We start from the raw sequence: 16238 nt of genomic DNA, 5'->3' as shown, positions 1-16238 counted from the left end.
GGTGTCAGGGTGCATGCCTGTAATCCCAGCTACTCAGGAGGCTGAGGTGGGAGAATCGCTTGAACCTGGGAGGCAAAGGCTGCAGTGAACCAAGGTCACACCACTGCACTCCAGCCTAGGCAACAGAGTGAGACCCTATCTCAAAAAACAATAAAGAAATAAAAAATTAACAAGCAATTCTGACTCTCATATGACCAAACTACACAATCTACTACCCCTCCTTTATTGTCTACCAACCTCCAGAGATCAATGCCATCTTCTCCCTCATTTCCTAACATTTCCTGGCTGAGCACCTGAAGAACAGATTTGCCATTTACTGAAAGGGGGAAGATGGAGGACGAAACAGGTTTGGGGGAATCAGAGACCAAGAGTTGAATGTAGGACATTTTAAGATGCCTATGAGACATGCAAGTAGAGACACCATGTCAGCAGCAGCTGGATGCACCAGAATGCAACTCATCAAAGAGGCCCAGGCTGTGAAGCATAGACTTGGACATCCTCAGCATAAAGATGGTATTTAAAGCCTTGACACTGGATGAGATCACTGAGGGATTGGGGGTAGTCAAAAAGAGAGGAGGCGGCCAGGTGCAGTGGTTCACGCCTGTAATCCCAGCACTTTGGGAAGCTGAGGTTGGTGGATTACCTAAGGTCAGGAGTTCGAGACTAGCCTGGCCAACATGGTGAAACCCCATCTCTACTAAAAATACAAAAAATTAGCTAGGTGTGGTGACGGGAGCCTCTAATCCCAGCTACTCAGGTGGCTGAGACAGGAGAATTGCTTGAACCGAGGAGGCAGAGGTTGCAATAAGCCGAGATTGCGCTATTGCACTCCAGCCTGGGTGACAAGTGCAAGACTCCATCTCAAAAAAAAAAAAAAAAACAAAACAAAAAAACAGGTAAGAAGCAAAAAGTGTAGCGTCCTTGAGGCTAAGTGATGAAAGTGTTTTGAGAAGGAAAGAGCTATGCTAAATGCTGTGCACACATGAAGGGTAAGGAGAACTGAGAACTGAACTCTGAATTTGGCAAAGCAAAGGTCATGAGAACTTCAGTGAGAGCAGTTGGGGACAGGGAGAGCAAAAGCTTGAGTGGAGAGGATGCATGACAGAATAAGAAATTGAAGACAGTAGACAGCTAACACCAGGAGTTCTGTTATAAAAAGAAGGAAATACATAGGAGAAATAAAAGCATGTTCGTAGGCTGATGAAGATGGAGAAAGGGGAGAATTGCTATAGTCATGTTCTGGAGGAGATGGGAAGAGTCTAGTCCCAAAGTGGAATGACATCTCACACTACTTTCCAGACACAATTCTAGACTTTATAAAAAGGGCAATGTGGAGGCAAACAAACATGTATGTCATTTCATACTTGGTGTCTAAAAAACAGAAACATATGAAAAGTATAAACAGAAAAATACCGATGCTGAAACATTAAAATGGCACATTGTCACTCCACTGAAGACATGGAAATGAAAACAGTAACGACATTACCATTTTTTCTTGCACTCGGTGGGCAAAGACTGAAAACTGGTAATACCAGTATGAGAAACAGAAACTCTTTTTGGCTTTTGTTTGTTTCTCATCATTTAACTTGAAGAAACTCTGAGCGATTCTCATCATTTAACTTGAAGAAACGCTGAGGATTCACTGAGCGAATGAACTGGGACAACATTTTGAAGAACAATACGACAATATCTAGCCAACTGTAAATTCAGAGGAACTTTGACTCAGCAACTTCACATCTAGGCATTTTGTCCCACAGTTATACTGGCATAAACTCACATTTGCAATAAACTGAAAGTAAATGTCCATTAACAGGAGATCAAATAATCATGGTAATCATATTACACAACTGCTAAAAAGAACAAGTAAGCTCTTCACTGATACAGAAGTAATGAATATATCCAAGATACGTTGCTAGTTACAAAGTGCACAGCAGTGCGTATTATAAGAAATAAAGACAAAAAAATACAATTACATGGACCTATGCATCTAGTACAGTTAGTCACGTGGCTACTGAGCATTTGAAATGTGGCTAATGTGACCGAAGAACTGAATTTTCCATTTTAATTAAAGTTAATTAAATTTAAAAGTGAAGTACAAAATATTTTTCTCTTAAACACTTTATTCTCTTGGTAGGACTACATTTCACTTTAACCACTGCATGGTATAAGATTCTGCTGTACTGAAGCCCGTGTCAGTGTGCATTACCCCCCAGATTGCAAAGAAGCATGTCTGCAATCTCATCAGTGTCAATGGACTGATTCTGTTTGAATAATTTGTTTTCAACACACGGCCATAACACTGTTAAGTGTTTATTTGAATAGTTTCTGAAAACAGTGCAAGTTACGGTGATCTGTTTAAATTGTAATTGGTAATTATCTTGGTCCATTGTCTGCTGCTGTAACAGAATACCAGAGAAGAGACTAGGTAATATATAAAGAAATTTATTTCTCACAGTTCTGGGGCTGCGAAGAACAAGAGCATGGCATTGGCAACTGGCAAGGGTTATCCCCATGGGGGAAGAGTAGAGAGGCAAAAAAACAGCCTGTGAGGGAGAGGCTGTCTTTTATAACAAAGCTACCCCTGAAATCAGTAACCTACTTCTGAGATAACAGCATTAATCCACTCATTAGGGTAGAGCCCTCATGACCTAATCACCTTTTACATTTCCCACCTCTCAACACTGTTGCACTGGGAATTAACATTCCAACATGAGTTTTGGGGCAGACATTCAAGTCATAGCAGTAATTAAGTTGAAATATTTAGTATTTTAATTACAGCATAATTATTTTTCTAGTTTGAAAAATAAGTATGAACAATTTTTAAAATTTAAAACAAAGGTACACTTAGATTTTCAGTTGCGTGGGGAGTTCTAAGTGTAACTCTGACTTCTCCAAAACTTAACCGCCAACAGCCTACTGTTGACTGGAGGCCTTATCGACAACAGGTAAAACATATTTTGAATGTTATGTATATTATATACAGTATTTTTACAATAGTGTAAGCTGGAGAAAAAATGATAAGAAAATAATAAAAAATACATATTTATTGGTTAAGTGGAAATGAATCATAAAGGTGTTGACTTCATACTTGGTGTCTAAAGAACATAAACATATAAAAGATACGCAGGGAGACCTTCATGATGATCCGCTTCCACTTAATAGTAAAGGTCTTCGTCTCACTGGCCCTCACATTGGACTAGGACGAGGAGGAGAAAGGGCTGGTTTCGCTGTCTCAAGGGTGACAGAAGTGGAAGAAAATCCAGGCATAAGCGAACCCACAAAGTTGAAACTCACGTTGTTCGAGAGTCAACTGTAATTAGTCACCTGTATCAGGACTAAATATCCAACAAAAAAATGTTTTATGATTTTGAACAGAATCTGAGCTTTAGCTTTGGCCAGTTATAAAAAAGCCTGGAAAGAAAGAGGCTGAGGAAAGAGAAAGAGAAATGAAAAAAGAAAATTATTTTCAGATGAAGAGAAGGTAAACAGGTTATCTGAGTTGAGGAAATTGTTAGACTATTGTGCGGTTTAAAAAGATATTTTAATTAAAAGGTTATAGATGTTTTCCAAAAAGTGAAAAATTTTCAACTAAGTGACCAACCAATTGTCCACAGACCCTTCTACTAGTATCCAGGTTCAAAGCTGTAAAAAATTACAAGCACTTGCCTTTAGCTTTATCTGTGTAATGCAATGAGAGACTGACCAATCACCAATTTAGGTGTGTTTTATCTCAAAGATTACCCGAATTTACAAAGAGATATCAATTCAAAGCCTTAGAACTGAACCTGTGGCATGGATGTTTTTTAACTTTTTTTTTTTTTTTGAGGTAGGGTCTCTGTCACCTAAGCTGGAGTGCAGTGGCGTGATCACGGCTCAGGGCAGCCTGTACCACCCAGGCCCCAGTGATCCTCCCACCGCAAGCCTCCGGAGTAGCTGGGACCAACAGGCATATGCCACCACACCCAGTTAATCTAATTTTTTGTAAAGAGTGGTCCCCATATGTTGCCCATGCTGGTCTCGAACTCCCGGGCTCAAGCCATTCTCCCACCTTGGCTTCCCAAACTGCTGGGATTACAGGCGTGAGCCCCTGTGCCCCAGTATTTTATGTCTGACAGAAGAATTTCAGCTAGATATGAAAACATTAGTTTTTTGTTTTTTTTCCCCTGAGACAGGGTCTCACAATGTTGCCCAGGCTGAAGTGCAGTGGCACAATCACGGCTCACTGCAGCTTCAACCTCCCGTGCTTAGGTGATTCTTCCATCTCAGCCTCCAGAGCAGCTGGGACTACAGGTGTGTGTCACCATGCCCAGCTAATTTTTTTTTTTGTAGTAACGGGGTGCCCCTACGTTGCCCAGGCTGATCTTGAACTCCTAGGCTCAAGCCGTCCTCCTGCTTCGGCCTCCCAAACTGCTGGTATTACAGGTGTGAGTCACTGTGCCCAGCCTAAAAATCAGTTTCTATCATGACAGATGGTGTCATTTTATAAGGCAAAAAATCTGAATGTAATGGGATTTTACAACAAGAGACTGCTATTTCCCTCACTGATTCATTCCCCTGTATAACACACATTGAAAATTCTTGTGTTCGGTTTTCTGAAGCATAATCCATGAATAGTATCATAAATATAATTGTTAAAATTGTTCAGTATGTACAAATGCTATCAACTGCCAGTTTAGAGAACTGTTAAAAGAAATAGCAGACAGTGAACGTAATGATGCTGTGTTTTTGCCACTGCTCCCTGGTTGAGTTGTAGAAGAGTTGTATAAAGGCTTACTGTACTATTAATTGCAACTGAAGATTTTCTTGGAACAAGATGATTGCCTGCCAACCATTTAATAACCAAAAACAAAAATGCCAATGTGATGTACATTTTTTCACCGTATCACACTTTGAGAACCACAGCTATTCAGGCATTTATAAAAACAAAAACAAAAATTGCTGCCACAGCCAGTAACAAAAATAATGATGTGTAAACATCAGACAAATGTATATGTTTCCTTTTTTTTTTTTGAGATGGAATCTCACTCTGTCGCCCAGGTTGGAGTGCAGTAGTGTGATCTTGGCTCACTGCAACCTCAGCCTCCCGGGTTCAAGCGATTCACCCGCTTCAGCCTCCAGAGTAGCTGGGACTACAGGCATGCACCACCATACCTGGCTATATATATATACTTTTTTTTATATATATATATATAACTTTATATATATATTACTTTATATATATATATATAATTTTTTAGTAGAGATGGGGTTTTACCATGTTAGTCAGGTGGTTCTCAAACTCCTGACCTCAAGTGATCCACCTAGCTCGGCCTCCCAATTTGCTGGGATTACAGGCATGAGCCACCGCGCCTGGCCCGTGTTTCCATAGATATGAAGCTGAAGAACAGGCAAAATATACCCATAGTTATAAAGGGCATACTGCCCGTTATCCAGGAAAATGGAGGCTGTCCTGACTGTGTGAAAGCTGATCATACGAATTGGGTCACTCTTGTCATATCCAACTAAACAATCAAGAAGGGAAGAGGGAAAGGCACTCAGGACACATAAGTTTGCTCCTAGAATGGAATTCTCTACCAGTCGGTATGCTGAAACTGCCGGTGGTAACCTGAGACCAGTCTGATCCACAGATGCTGGGGTAGCTTGTTGCAATTCTAGGATTAATTTTGCCCGTCACCATGGCCCACTCCGTAGGACCTGCTGCCTCCCCAGAACCTTAGGAGAACCAATGAACTTTCTCAAAGAGCGACACATACAACAATTCTCTTTTTTTATAAAACCTCCAGCTTTCTCTTTGCTCTTTGGACATACAGAAGGCCACCTGGTCTGTACGCCTGGAACTGCCATTCTTTCTTCCCAAATAAATTGGCAAATTTAGAGATTCATCTCCAAATTTTTATTTTGACTTCAACAACTGGGAAGGTTAATACAGGGGGTGGATACATTTGGGCTGTACACTTAAGATTAGCGCACTTTACTGGATATCTGTTTTTCCTGAATAAATTGTAAAAACTTTTTCTAAGCAAATTGATTGTTTTTCAGTAGGACACCAATCTAAAAAAAAATGACTTTTTTTTTCCTCAAAATCAACCACGTAACTTTGCTTAATTTCAATGACTTAACAGAAAATCTTTTGAAAGCCAAACTCAGAAGAGACAGACTACAAGGTCATTTCATAATACGGAAAACTAGAAAAATTCCCTACTAGACTGACAAGTGCAAGGAGTCTTGAGATGCAGCACCCAGACATCTGCATCTCCCCCTCCAACTCCGACCAAAAACACCCTCTATACCTCCACTTCAATTTCATGACCGTGATCTTGAAAACATATTTAATGTCAGCATGAAGTATAAAAACAGTTTAACCAGAACCTGCTATTACTGATAGTGAGGTCTCAGTAAACGAAGCATTGATAATATGCCGAGATAGGATTAGTATGTGGATTCAGACTTCACAGATACCAAAATCTAAAGGACACGGGTGCACATGTATGTCAAACTCATTAAATGGAATGCATTTAAACATGTGCCATTTTTGTTGTATAGCAATTATACCTAAATAAAACTTTTTAAAAACATAACAAACTGACAGCCTTGAAACCTCCAGAGAGCGCTATGTAAACATTCTTTAAAGCAAAAAAAAAAAAAAAAAAAAAAAAAATCTCTGCACGGTGAGGGAGGAGAGTGGATACAAACAGCAAATTCAAAGCCACTCTTATACCGTAAAAAGTTGGCTAGTTCGTTTGGGAAGCGATTTAGCAGTCCCCTAAAATACAACACGTCCTCGAAAGCCACGAATCCACACGAAGCTTCAAGAGAGAAGCCCTTGACAAAGCCGGGCCAGACCGGCCCTGAGGACAGCCAGCAACCCTACTTCACCGCCCTGCTCCACGGGACTGCGGCGGCCGCGCTGCCCACAGGAACGCAAGTCCCGCCACAGCCAGGACAGACAGACACCCCAGAGAGGTCGGCTTCCCCCGCTCTGCGAACAAAGCAGCGCAAACGGGCGAAGCCACTGAACTGCCGTGAACCACAGTGCGCCCCAATGCCCCGCTCCCTCCACGCCCCGCCGAGCCAAACCCGAGAGCCGAGCGGAGCCCTGCCAGCCCACCGCCGTCCCTCCCCGGCGCGGGGCCACGGACAAAGAGCTCCTCCGCTCCTTTCGCCCACAAATTACCGCTCCGTGAAGGCCGGGCCGCTCAGTAGCAGGAACCGACGCCTGAATCTCCGCAGCATTTACAAATCAGCCGCCACAATCACCGCCTCCGTCGGAGCCCCGCCCCCGTGCCGAGGGCCTGTGGGAAGTGAGGCTCTCACCCGCGTCTCTGGGCTAAAGCGCAGGCACCGCTGAGCCCAGGGAAACTACAACTCCCAGTGACGCCACAGCGATGGGCGTTGCCCGGCGGGGGACGGACGGCTTGCCGGCTTCCGACTAGCAGCGGGCCAGTGGTGGCGTAGGCGGGCGGCGCGGCGGGACGGAAAACCGTTTCCGGGAAACACCTTCCGTGGTGGACGTCGCTCCGGGCGCCGACGCTTAGAAAACTAAAGGGAGCGCCTAAGGGAGCGATGGATCTGCCTGTTCCCAGCAAAGCAGGGAGCACAGAGGCTCAACGCTAACCTAGAGCCCGACGCTTTAGGAGGTGTTTTGGGGTTTTGTTTTGTTTTTTTCTATTTGCGTATGGTCTATTTTGTCGTTTTTTTTGGTTTGGTTTTTTTTGTTTTCCACTTTGCCTGAGTGTGACTTAGTAAAGGAGAAAAGGGGCAGTCACTACACCATTTCGTAAGACGAAGATAACCCCGTAAGAATTCACTCCAAAATAGGCATAGCTCATCGCTCCTCAAATGGCTGATCGGTGCTTTGGCAGAGTGTGTCCCTTAGATTCGGAAACTAGTTTGAATACTGACAGTGCAGAATTAAAGAAATTTGTTTTGTTGTAACTGCCACGGCCCTTTCATCTAGGAAGTTACAGCACGGTGAGTTACCGCAGTTCTACATACCTGGCTTCTGTGTCTGATTAAACCCAGGGCCCAGTAAAATGTTTAAAGAAATCAAAAAAAAAAAAAAGAAATCAAATGAAGTGCCATTTATAACCGTTACAACTGAAACAAAGACCACGAGTTAAAGACAATATTTCACAGAAATTTGGCCCTCCAAAATTTGTTTTGCTTTCTACTTCAAAAAGAGTCTACTTCTCTAAATCAAGATTTTGGTTTTGCTTCTTTTTTCAATTTTTCTTTTTTTCATTGCGGGTGAGGAAGCTAAAGCCGGAGACTTCCAAGATCACACAACTACTTAAGATGCCAGACAAGGCCCCGATCTTCCTTTTCATTTAGGATAGCTCTTTGGCTTGAAAGCGTACCCAAAAGGCTCATTCTTCCTAAATGTGTTTCTTTAAGGATAGTCACAATAGCCTTCTTTGTGCCTGTATTTTATTCTTATGTTTTTATTTTAATATAGTATGTAATGCCACATGGTTTGTTGACTGAATAAAATGAATCTTTTACCACACTCAAGTCTTAACTGGTTGTTAAATTAAGGTTCTGATATGTAAGTTTTTACCTGTAGCCCATGTAATTCTCAAGACTGCCCACTAAGCTTGAGGGGTCCCAAATCCCTTACAAGGTGGAAAGGCTAGTGGGGAGGAACTTCCAGCTTCTACTCTGCCAGGCAAGAAAAAGTTCTGCCTTATCAGTGGTTCCTATCTTTGTTGCATCTTCAGATGGTGCTGTAGAGAAAAATTAGACCAACAGTTGCGGCACAGGGGTTTTCATGCCAGATGACCCATTCTGACAGTTCTTTATGACATCACAGGAGTCAAGCGAGCACTCCTGTGTCATGGTTAAGAGACCAGGATTTGGAGTCAGGCAGACCTGGGATCAAATCCTAGCTTGATAACTTACAAACAGCTTTGTAGTCTTCAGCACTCAACTTTTCTGAAACCAGTCTTCTCATCTACAAAACAGAGGTGGATAATAATGAGACCTTCATAGGACTGTCAAGAAGATTACATGAAGAGAAAGAATATATGAAAACGTAGTATAAAACCTCCACATAGTAAAAAGCCAATGAACAGGAGGTGTCATCTTTAACGTGAATTTAACTGTTGGCGAACGCTTGACTACCAAAGCCTAGCTCTGTGGGTCATGTCAAATGCTGTGCAAGATAGAGTAATACGGTATTCCCAAATTATTAGGAAATAATTCTTTTTAATTATTTATTTTTGTGGAGACAGGGTCTCACTCTGTTGCCCAGGTTGGTCTCTAACTCCTGGGGTCAAGCAGTCTTCCCACCTTGGCCTCTGAAAGTGCTAAAATTACAGGCAAGAGTCACTGTCCTGGCTGGTAATAATTATTTTAATCAAAGCTGATCTGAATGACAAAGAGTTGACAGCTTTTCATTGCTGGTCTGATGGTAGCAAGTGTCCACTGTATCCAGAGAGGTCATGTCAAGTGCAGTGGCTCACACCTGTAATCCCAGAACTTTGGGAGACTGAAGCGGATCATTTGAGCCAATATTTGAACATTAGCCAGGCATAATGGCATACACATATAGCCCTAGCTACTTGGGAGGCTGAGGCAGGAGAATCACTTGAGCCCAGGAGTTTAAGGTTATGATCACACCACTAGACTACAACCTGGGCAACAGAGTGAAACCCCCAACTCTTCAAAAGAAAAAGAGTGGGGGAGGATGTCAGGCCTTGAGCCCAAGCCAAGCCATCACATCCCCTGTGACTTGCACTTAATACGCCCAGATGGCCTGAAGTAACTGAAGAATCACAAAAGAAGTGCAAATGCCCTGCCTCGCCTTAAGGGATGATATTATCTTGTGAAATTCCCTTTCCTGCCTCATCCTGGCTCAAAAAGCTACCCCACTGAGCCCCACTCCTGCCCACCAGAGAACCCCCCTTTGACTGTAATTTTCCTTTACCTACCCAAATCCTATAAAACGGCCCGATCCTTATCTCCCTTCGCAGACTCTTTGGACTCAGCCCACCTGCACCCAGGTGAAATAAACAGCCATGTTGCTCACCCAAAGCCTGTTTGGTGGTCTCTCCACATGGACGCGCATGACATTTTGGTGCCGTGACTCGGATCAGGGGACCTCCCTTGGGAGATCAATCCCCTGTCCTCCTGCTCTTTGCTCCGTGAGAAAGATCCACCTACGACCTCTAGTCCTCAAACCAACCAGCCCAAGGAACATCTCACCAATTTTAAATGGGGTAAGCGGCCTCTTTTTACTCTCTTCTCCAACCTCTCTCACTATCCCTCGACCTCTTTCTCCTTTCAGTCTTGGCGCCACCCTTCAGTCTCTCCCTTCTCTTAATTTCAATTCCTTTCATTTTCTGGTAGAGACAAAGGAGACACGTTTTATCCGTGGAACCCAAAACGCCGGCGCCGGTAACGGACTGGGGAAGGCAGCCTTCCCTTGTTGTTTAATCATTGCAGGGACGCCTCTGATTACTCACCCACGTTTCAGGGGTGTCTGACCACACTGCGGGGACGCCTGCCTTGGTCCTTCACCCTAAGTGGCAAGTCCCGCTTTTCTGGGGGAGGGGCAAGCACCCCAACCCCTACCCTCCCTGTCTCTACCCCTTCTCTGCTTTTCTGGGGGAGGGGCAAGAACGCCGACCTCTTATTTTTGCCACCCAACCTCTTATTTTTGCTCCCTGACCTTATTTTTGTGACCCAACCTCCTATTTTTGTGCCCCAATACCTTATTTCTGCTCCCCGACCCCTTTCTTGCTTTTCTGGAGGGCAAAAACCCACGAACTCTGTGTCTCTACTCTCTCTCTTCTCTAGGCTTCCCTCCTTCATTCACCATGGGCAACCTTCCACCCTCCATTCTTCCTTCTTCTCCGTAGCCTGTGTTCTCAAGAACTTAAAACCTCTTCAACTCACACCTGATCTAAAACCTAAATGCCTTATTTTCTTCTACAATGCCGCTTGACCCCAATACAAACTCAACAGTAGTTCCAAATAGTCAGAAAACGGCACTTTCAATTTTTCCATCCTACCAGATCTAAATAATTGTCGTAAAATGGGCAACTGGTCTGAGGTGCCTGACGTCCAGGCATTCTTTTACACATCGGTCCCTCCCTAGTCTCTGTTCCCAATGCAACTCGTCCCAAATCTTCCTTCTTTCCCTCCCGCCTGTCCCCTCAGTCCCAACGCCAAGCGTCGCTGAGTCTTTCCAGTCTTTTCTACAGACCCATCTGACCTCTCCCCTCCTCGCCATTCCTGTCTCTGCTCCCCCACTCTATAATCCTTCTACCACCTCCCCTCCTAACACCTGGTCTGGCTTACAGTTTCATTCCTCGACTAGCCCTCCCCCACCCGCCCAGAAATTTCCTCTTAAAAAGTGGCTAGAGCTAAAGGCCTAGTCAAGGTTAATGTTACTTTTTCTTTAACCGACCTCTCCCACATCAGTTAGTGTTGAGGCTCTTTTTCATCAAATATGAAAAACTTAGCCCAGTTCGTGACCTGTTTAGCAGCAACCCTGAGATGCTTTTCAGCCCTAGACCCTGAAAGGTCAGAAGGCCGTCTTATTCTCAATATGCATTTTATTTTATTACCCAATCTGCTCCCGACATTAAATAAACCCCCCAAATTAAATTCCAGCCCTCAAACCCCACAACAGGACATAATGAACCTTACCTTCAAGGTGTACAATAATAGAGTAGAGGCAGCCAAGTAGCAGCTTATTTCTGAGTTGCAATTCCTTGCCTCCACTGTGAGACAAACCCCAGCCACATCTCCAGCACACAATTCCGAATGCCTGAACCGCAGCTGCCACGGGTTCCTCCAGAACCTCCTCCCCCAGGAGCTTGCTACAAGTGCCGGAAAGCTGACCACTGGGCCAAGGAATGCCCGCAGCCCGGGATTCCTCCTAAGCCGTGTCCCATCTGAGCGTGTCCCATCTGAGCGTGTCCCATCTGAGCGGGACCCCACTGGAAATCGGACTGTCCAACTCGCCCAGCAGCCACTCTCAGAGCCCTGGAGCTCTGGCCCAAGGCTCTCTGACTGACTCCTTCCCAGATCTTCTCGGCTTAGCAGCTGAAGACTGACGCTGCCCCATCGCTTTGGAAGCCTCCTGGATCATCACAGATGCTTTGAGTAACTCTTAAGTCCTTCCCCTTCTTAATCAATACGGAGGCTACCCAATCCACATTACCTTCTTTTCAAGGGCCCGTTTCCCTTGCCTCCATAACTGTTGTGGGTATTGATGGTCAGGCTTCTAAACTTCTTACAACTCCCCAACTCTGGTGCCAACTTGGACAACATTCTTTTATGCACTCCTTTTTAGTTATCCCCACCTGCCCAGCTCCCTTATTAGGTCGAGACATTTTAACTAAATTATCTGCTTCCCTGACTATTCCTAGGCTACAGCCACACCTCATTGCCACCTTTTCCCCCAGTTCAAAGCTTCCTTCACATCCTCCTCTTGTACTCCCCCACCTTAACCCACAAGCATAGGATACCTCTACTCCCTCCTTGGTGACTGATCGTGCACCCCTTACCATCTCATTAAACCCAATCACCCTTACCCCACTCAACGCCAATATCCCATCCCGCAGCACGCTTTAAAAGGATTAAAGCCTGTTATCACCTGCTTGCTACAGCATGGCCTTTTAAAGCCTGTAAACTCCCCTTAGAATTCCCCCATTTTACCTGTCCTAAAACCAGACAAGCCTTACAGCCTTACAAGATCCACACCTTATCAACCAAATTGCCTTACCCACCCCGTGGTGCCAAACCCACATACTCTATCCTCAATACCTCCCTCCACAACCCAGTATTCTGTTCTGGATCTCAAACATACTTTCTTTACTATTCCTTTACACCCTTCATCCCAGCCTCTTGGCTTTCACTTGGACTGACCCTGACACCCATCAGGTTCAGCACATTACCTGGGCTGTACTGCTGCAAGGCTTCACAGACAGCCCACGTTCAGTCAGGCCCAAATTTCTTCCTCATCTGTTACGTATCTCGGCATAATTATCATAAAAACACGTGTGCTCTTCCTGCTGATCGTGTCCGGCTAATCTCCCAAACCCCAATCCCTTCTACAAAACAACAACTCCTTTCCTTCCTAGGCATGGTTAGTGCGGTCGGAATTCTTACACAAGAGCTGGGACCGCGTCCTGTAGCCTTTCTGTCCGAACAACTTAACTTTACTGTTTTAGCCGAGCCCTCATGTCTGCGCGCAGCGGCTGCCGCTGCTTTAATACTGTTAGACGCCCTAAAAATCACAAACTATGCTCAACTCTCTACAGTTCTCATAACTTCCAAAATCTGTTTTCTTCCCCCAACCATCGCTCAGGACAATGCTTATGCTGATTAGATAGCTAAAAAAGCAGCCATCAAAAGGCATCAGATCCCATGGCTCAGGACAATGCTTATGCTGATAAATCAGCGAAAAAAGCAGCTAGCCTTCAAACTTCTATCCCTCACGGCAGTTTTCCTCCTTCACATCGGCCACTCCCACCTCCTCCCCCGCTGAAACTTCCACCTATCTCTTCCCACACAAGGCAAATCGTTCTCAGACCAAGGAAAATATCTCCTTCCAGCCTCACAGGCCCATTCTATTCTGTGGTCATTTCATAACCTCTTCCATGTAAGTTACAAGCCGCTAGCCCGTCTCTTAGAACCTCTCATGTCCTTTCCATCATGGAAATCTATCCTCAAGGAGATCCCTTCTCAGTGTTCCATCTGCTGTTCTACTGCCCCTAAGGGATGGTTCAGGCCCCCTCCCTTCCCTACACATCAAGCTCGAGGATTTGCCCCTGCCCAGGACTGGCAAATTGACTTTACTCACATGCCCCGAGTCAGAAAACTAAAATATCTCTTAGTCTGGGTAGACACTTTCACTGGATGGGTAGAGGCCTTTCCCACAGGGTCTGAGAAGGCCACCGCGGTCATTTCAGACATAATTCCTCGGTTTGGCCTTCACACCTCTACACGCTCTGATAACCGACCAGCCTTTACTAGTCAAATCACCCAAGCGGTTTCTCAGGCTCTTAGTATTCAGTGAAACCTTTATATCCTTTATCGTCCTCAATCTTCAGGAAAGGCAGAACAGACTAATGGTCTTTTAAAAACACACCTCACCAAGCTCAGTCACCAGCTTAAAAAGGACTAGACAATACTTTTACCACTTGCGCTTCTCAGAATTCAGGCCTGTCCTCCCTGTCCTCAGAATGCTACAGGTTACAGCCCATTTGAGCTCCTGTGTGGACACTCCTTTTTATTTAGTCCCAGTCTCATTCCAGACACCAGACCAACTTAGACTGCACCCCAAAAAACTTTCATCTCTACTGTCTTCTGTCTAGTCATACTCCTATTCACCACATTCTCAACTACTCATAAATGCCCTGCTCGTGTTTACACTGTTTCTCCAAGCCATCACAGCTGATATCTCCTAGTCCTTGGGCACTCTCTAATTAGATGTCCTAGGTCCTCCCAATTCCTTCAATACCAGTTTTTTCTCCTTCTCTTACCTTGTGTCTTCCATTTAGTTTTTCAATTCATACAAAACCGTACCCAGGCCATCACCAATACAAATGTTTCTTCTAACGACCCCACAGTATCATCCCTTACCACAAAATCTTCCTTCAGCGTAATCTCTCCCACTCTAGGTTCCTACGCCACCCCAATCCTGCTTGAAGCAGCCCTGAGAAACATCGCCCATTCTTTCTCCATACCACCCCCCAAAAAATGTTCGCCCCCCCAACACTTCATACTATTTTTTTATTTTTCTTATTAATATAAGGCAGGAATGTCAGGCCTCTGAGCCCAAGCCCAGCCATCGCATCCCCTGTGACTTGCACCTGTATGCCCAAATGGCCTGAAGTAACTGAAGAATCACAAGAGAAGTGCAAATGCCCTGCCTCGCCTTAACCGATGACATTCCACCACAAAAGAAGTGAAAATGGCTGGTCCTTGCCTTACGTGATGATATTATCTTGTGAAATTCCTTTTCCTGGCTCATCCTGGCTCAAAAAGCTCCCCCACTGAGCACCTTGTGACCCCCCCACTCCTGCCTGCCAGAGAACAACCCCCCTTGACTGTAATTTCCCTTTACCTACCCAAATCCTATAAAACGGCCCCACCCTTATCTCCCATCTCTGACTCTTTTTGGACTCAGCCCGCCTGCACCCAGGTGAAATAAACAGCCATGTTGCTCACACAAAACCTGTTTGGTGGTCTCTTCACACGGACACGCGTGACAGAGGACATCAGGGCTAGCCTCGCCAAGGGATGATCCCTGTAGGAGATTGGTCAGAGTGGTGGGAGAAACTATAGGGAAAGGAGCAGGCCTTCTGAGAAGTCGAAAGGCACTGCATAGGTTCGGAGGAGAATAAGCTGAAGGCAGCTGTTCTCCCACCCTGAGGCAGAGGCAAAGAGTAGGTACCAGGAAGCACGGGGGAATTTATCCTAAACAGGCTTGTTTACTTACATTGACCAGCAGCTGACCTTTGATCATCCAGGGGAACAATAACGTTAATTGCCTGAAGATTGTGTTTGCTCCAGGCTTTCAGCATTATATCTGTACTGAATAAAAGCAAGCAGCTCCAGCTGTTCCCCTAGTCACTCTCTGGCCACTAGTGCGGAGCAGTCCCCTAGCTGCTGTTATACTGCATACCTGCGTCTGAGGACTCGTTTCATCCATCGCTCGGCCAGGGTCTGTGGGACAGACCCGGTAGCCCGTGCCCAGTGTGAGGAATGCTGCCACGGATCACGACGGTGAAGAGATAGCGCGGTAATTGGTGCCCGCTCAGGATTTCCAAGTTTGAGGGAATTTTCAACCTAGGCTTTCATCTTGCGACAACAGTTATCAGCTCAACAGCAACACTAAATGTAAGTATTGAAACAGCTGCTTAAAGCTAGCGGAGCCTCGGTCTTGGAGGCTCAATTAAGGGCCCTAATACAAACTTGTTTTCAATAACCCATGGTTCCTGGAAAAGGGCATGTTAGACCAAGAGCTCTGGGAGCAAGTGGGGGGAAATCTTAAACGACATCACGCACAAGGGCAACGGGTCCCAGTAACATCTGTAACGTTATGGGCCTTAGTCAGGGCTGCTTTGGCCCCACTCTACACAGAAGAGCCTAAAAAGGAAAGGGAAGAGAAACCATCACCTACCTTCCCACCTCCTCCTCCCTCAGCCCCACTGTCACTGGGTAAAGGTGCCACGGAGGAGACAGAGGTTCCCTGAGCCCCCTCCCCCAATACATTGGAATAA

General features: G+C 45.1%; 1 protein-coding gene and 1 long non-coding RNA gene across 8 annotated transcripts in view; one reads left to right on the top strand and one right to left on the bottom strand.

The window, feature by feature from the left end:
• The window catches only part of CPA (centrosome assembly and centriole elongation protein), a 42911-nt gene extending 33957 nt beyond the window's left edge, over positions 1 to 8954 (bottom strand). For 2 of the 7 annotated variants that reach the window (XR_011614950.1, XM_011755673.3), the window contains exon 1: positions 7175 to 7326. The gene's annotated coding sequence lies outside the window, so the exon portion shown is untranslated. Of the gene's footprint in view, positions 1 to 7174; positions 7327 to 8557; positions 8698 to 8898 lie in introns of those variants that run through there. The other 5 variants (XR_011614951.1, XM_071081535.1, XM_071081534.1 and 2 more) reach the window with 5 other exon arrangements.
• An 81-nt stretch (positions 8955 to 9035) lies between these two features.
• On the top strand, positions 9036 to 15257 carry LOC139359152 (uncharacterized). Its single transcript, XR_011614954.1, has 3 exons — positions 9036 to 9173; positions 9972 to 10217; positions 14768 to 15257. It is a non-coding gene; the product is annotated as an uncharacterized lncRNA (long non-coding RNA).
• The last annotated feature ends 981 nt before the right edge of the window (positions 15258 to 16238 follow it).

The sequence above is a fragment of the Macaca nemestrina genome, chromosome 16 (genome assembly GCF_043159975.1).
Source record: "Macaca nemestrina isolate mMacNem1 chromosome 16, mMacNem.hap1, whole genome shotgun sequence".
Classification (NCBI taxonomy): domain Eukaryota; kingdom Metazoa; phylum Chordata; class Mammalia; order Primates; family Cercopithecidae; genus Macaca; species Macaca nemestrina.
This window is presented reverse-complemented; position numbering and strand designations above follow the sequence as displayed.